The 4,847-nt window shown below is 43.6% G+C and overlaps 1 non-coding gene across 1 annotated transcript; it reads left to right on the forward strand.

The window, feature by feature from the left end:
- Positions 1-2,217: 2,217 nt before the first annotated feature.
- trnav-cac (transfer RNA valine (anticodon CAC)) lies at positions 2,218-2,290 on the forward strand. Its single transcript has one exon. It is a non-coding gene; the product is annotated as a tRNA-Val (tRNA).
- The last annotated feature ends 2,557 nt before the right edge of the window (positions 2,291-4,847 follow it).

Below are 4,847 nucleotides of genomic sequence, written 5' to 3' on the forward strand. Positions count from 1 at the left end.
AAACAGAGGTGTATTAAACATGCTCAGTAAAAGGTCATACAGATGTTGATGAAATGGCCTAATATCATTCTTGGCCCCCTTGAGCGCTTCATCCCAGTGTTCGTACCCCCCGATCTTTGTTACAGCAGCCATTAACTTTTCCAGGTTTGAAAGTTGATCCTCATCGATGGTTAAATCTGTAGAGAAAAGGCTCGCGTTGGCTACTTTTCTGTCAAGCACATGGTGTAATAGCGCTCTCAGGTTAGCTGCAGAGTGTTGATGACAGAACCAGTTGCAGAAGCAGTCCAGAACATTCCCCATGTTCAAAGTCCCTTAGTTCAGGTCAGAGTCTGAATCAGTGGCGTAGATGTCGAATTCTTCGTCGCTGTCCCCAGCTTTAACTTCTTTACGGAAGAAATAAGCTTTTAGCTTGCCAGCGGTTTTTCTACTCGGCTCATCCAGGTCATTGAGCAGCTGCCCAAGTTTCTCTATTATAAACGGCTCCTTTTTCAGCTCCAGCAAAATCTCATCTATGATTTTCTGGACTTGTCCCGCAGTGACATGTATGTGGGAGTAAGACAGCGCCTTGATTAGTGCCGGTTTCAGCCACGGTTTGTTCAGTCTTCTGTAAAACACGTTGAAATAGAACAGGAAATAGTAACGGTCTGGTTCAAACAAACAACTGTGTCTCAACTGACTGGGGTGATTCACTTCACACCCCCGACAGACTTCTTTCAGAGCTCGGTCGATGAGAGCACTCAGAATATACACCAGGGTGCTTTTAACCACTCTGCTTACTTGGTCACATACCCCGGGCATAAATCCTTCATCTTCATCACGCCCCCGGGACTGTCCGATGCTCATTGGTTCGCCTGGTGGTTTGTGGGGTGTTTCTACATCCATTGGACTGACCCCCTCCTGAGACGCACAGACGGTAGACAGTTCGGCAAAATCGAGGCCCTCCATGAGCTCCAGAGGCTGGGGATCCCCGAGACTCATTTGGACATCCATCGCACCGCATGTTGTTTCGTCCTGAGGGACCGGGGTCTGAGGTCTTGGAGAGTAACCGCAGTCAAAGGGTTCCAGAGTGTATACAAAATCTGGGGAATAGAACAAGGGGTGATCCCGGGTTTGAAGAGGCCTGTAGAGCCTGTCGACGTCCGCAGCTTTCGGGTAAGACATTCTCTTTAATTTTAAACCATGAATGAATTGTTGCGCCTTTTATCCTATCTCTTCACTACGTCATGACACACCGCCCTCTTAGAAGAGAGTAGCCCCTGAGCCGTCAGACCCCCCTCCAAAACCCCACACGTCGTCTGTTTTATCATCGTCGTCGTCATTCAAGGGGGATATATAATCCATAATCCAGCATATTCTCCTTCTAACCAAATCCAGTTGCGAACATTTGGTCAAGATGTCAAAACCATCATTTATACAGTTTATGACCTCTTTCAAGAACGGCCAGTCCACGGCGTCAAACATCATTTCAGTAACCTGTTTTTCTGGATCCTCTTGCCCTTGAGCAATGCAAAATAGGTCAGTGAAAATAGAAACCTTTATCTCACAGGCTGGCCCACGGGAAACGCCTGTGCGCGTTTTACCAGCCTGCTTCGATGGGAGCCATTCGAAACGCTAGGACAGGTCGGTTTCCGTAGTGTAGTGGCTATCACGTTCGCCTCACACGCGACAGGTCCCCGGTTCGAAACTGGGTGGAAACAACCCGCGGTGCACGTATGCCAGTGCCGTGTTACCCGTCCTCATCTCTCTGCCCCAAGGCCGGCCGTCGTTTTCTCTTCCTCGGAGTGGCAAGAAATCCTGACCTTGAGAACTAATGATCGAAGAAGGGTAGCTTTGCGAGGAGCTGGAACTGACACTTTTAAAATCGATACATGTTGTTGCTGTTACAATACGACCGTAGCAGGATCGGCGACATTGCTGTTACTCTTATGTAGTTGAAGGCGCAGTATAGCTCTGATAGTCTGGTGGTGAAGGAAGACCACCAGCCGTTTGAACAAGCCATTCAGCATCACCTTGTTGGGCTAAGTGCAGGCACTGTCAGAGCGCAGGGCGTCCTGCCTTTGAAAGAGTTTCCAAAGTGTCCTGATGTGCCCTTGAGCATTGCAAAATAGGTCAGTGAAATTAGAAACCTTTATCTCACAGGCTGGCCCAAGGGAAACGCCTGTGCACGTTTTACCAGCCTGCTTCGATGGGAGCCATTCGAAACACCAGGACAGGTTGGTTTCCGTAGTGTAGTGGCTATCACGTTCGCCTCACACGCGAAAGGTCCCTGGTTCGAAACCGGGCGGAAACAACCCGCGGTGCACGTGTGCTAGTGCTGTGTTACCTGTCCCTGTAACGCGGCCGGCCATCGTTTTCTCTTCCTCGGAGTGTCAAGAAAGCCTGACCTAGAGAACAAACGATCACAGAAGGGTAGCTTTGCGAGGCGCTGGAACTGACACTTTTAAAATCGATACATGTTGTTGCTGTTACAATACGACCGTAGCAGGATCGGCGACATTGCTGTTACTCTTATGAGTAGATAGTTGGGTTTTTTGGGCGCGGCCTATTTTGTTATGACGTATGCCCTAAGCTTATTAATATTCCTACGTCATAATTGGGGGGCGTGATTTTAGGTAGAGTTATTTCCTTAATTATTCCTACGTCATATCCGTCAGAAAGTGTACACCCATAAAACCCTGAACAACAAGGCCGCCCATAACCTGTTGTTCTTGTTGTTCTTGTTGGTCAACTGTAGAGTGTGAATGGGTCGGCTCTTCCTGTAGTGGTTGGGGGTCTTTTTTAAATATACATTTAATGGTTTAGTAAATCTAAACCGTTATAAGATCAACAAGTTCTGTTGTCTGTAATGGTCCCAGGTCTTAACAATGCCAATTTTGAATTGTGCGTTTATCATATTCACACTGTCTCTGTCTGTCTTTCTCTCTCTCTCGCCCAATCATTTTATAAAATTCAACAAGTTCTGTTGTCTGTTATGATCCCAGGTCCTAACAATGCCTGTTTTGCATAGGGTACTTATGTTATCCACACTGTATCTGGCTCTGTCTCTCTCCTCAAATTTAATTAAAAATTAAATTAAAAAAGAGGGTGTGTGTGTGGGTGTTTGTGTGTATAGGTTAATTGTTTTTGTAAAAAAAAAAAAAAAAAAGCTGTGGTTATATTTTATCTCTCACATAATGTGTTCAGTCGTTTTACTTAAATACATTCTAGGGTCTTAAAGCTCATAAGAGTTAGACTTAAGATAAGGATATGCTTTTAAGGTATTTTAGCAGTCTCAATCCCTGATGATAAGGAATCGTTTAAAAAATGAAAACAACTGATCACTCAATGCTAAATAGATCACAACACTCAAGGCTAAATCACTCACACCATGGGGGGCGGGGGTGTGCTCAGACAACAATAGGTATGGCGTGTGGTATCAAAACATTCAGAATACTTTTAACCTATATAATTTATAAGCTTTGTAAAATAAACCCAAATATCTCTTTTGCGGGGATAAACGCTGTTCTGAGTAGTTTGTGACTTTTTTAATACCAAACAAAGCATCGCTATAAAAAAAAAAAAAAAAATCACTGTAAAAGCGCTAGTTATTTTTGATCTTTATAGTTATTTTCTAGGCTCAGGTTGTTTTTTAGCGCTTATAAAGGCCTGAAATATTCTTAGTGGTTGTTGACTATAGGTCTTGATGCTTAAAAATGTTTTTTTGAGAGACCAAAAGGTTCTAATAAAAGTTTAGAGTAGAGAGGAGAGAGATCGTCTCCATCTTGGTTTCTATTTGAAATTTGATGCAGTGTCATTTTATTGGTTGGTTTTGATATGTTAATTGGTAACAGGGTGGCACAAAGGCCAGACCAGAACAATGCCTTACAAGCAGATCCGGCATGTGGCCATCATTATAAGTATGAAGGTCTGGTCTTCAGCTCGACAGACTCATACTGACCTTTCGATTTAAGACTAAAGATCAACAATGTCTGGAAACAACATCAGCGATTCGATTTAAACGAGTTTTTAGGCAAGTCTTCAGATTATTTTCATTGACTCAGAGCGTGTTGTGTGCATGTATTGTAAATAAGGCTATAACATCTGTTTTAAGTTCTGTAAAATTATTTTTCAGCCAGTCAACAGGAGTTAATTCCCAACGCTGAGGAGATCATCTGGAACAACGACGGTAAGATTTTTGTGTTTGCGCTCATGGGTTCTTATGCATGGGTGTGTGTGGTTTTGAAGCGGCTCATTAGAGTTATGAAAACGTTTTAATATATATTAATGCCGGTCTCTTTAATTACACAGAAACTATCGAAAGGCCTGTGATTAATGTCTCCGAGGATCGACCAAGAGAAGTGGTTGTCCCTAGACAGGCTGTCTGCCGACCGGGTAAGAACTAAACCCCTGTTTGTTTGTATAACGTTTCTGTAAGATGTTTGAGTCCAGTTTTGTTAATTTTAAAAAATTATCCTGTCTAACAGTATTAAGAAACGTGGTTCGAGACAACGAAAGGCCTTCCACATCGAGGGCTTGTTTCGTTTTACCTTCGAGAACCGTAACCTTTCAAGAATCTGAAAGGCCGTCAGCCCCGGTATCTGATAGCTGTGAGTATATATCTGCAGCCTGTAAGAGGTTAAAGCTTTTTATAAAGCGGTGTGGTTAAAGGTTAAACATGTCTCTTACCTTCACAGCGGTGCAAAAAGCTAAACCAGCCGAAAAACATAAGAAACGATTATTCTGTGGAGGTAAGTAAGATCTTTCAAACTTTAATGTTTTTAAAAGGGCTTTGTTTGCCCGTTGAGGGCTAATATTTAAGCGATGGGTGACCGTTTCCTGTAGGGCGGGGGGTTCTGGGAAAGATCTTT

The sequence above is a fragment of the Amia ocellicauda genome, unplaced genomic scaffold, assembly GCF_036373705.1.
Source record: "Amia ocellicauda isolate fAmiCal2 unplaced genomic scaffold, fAmiCal2.hap1 HAP1_SCAFFOLD_161, whole genome shotgun sequence".
NCBI classification, from domain to species: domain Eukaryota; kingdom Metazoa; phylum Chordata; class Actinopteri; order Amiiformes; family Amiidae; genus Amia; species Amia ocellicauda.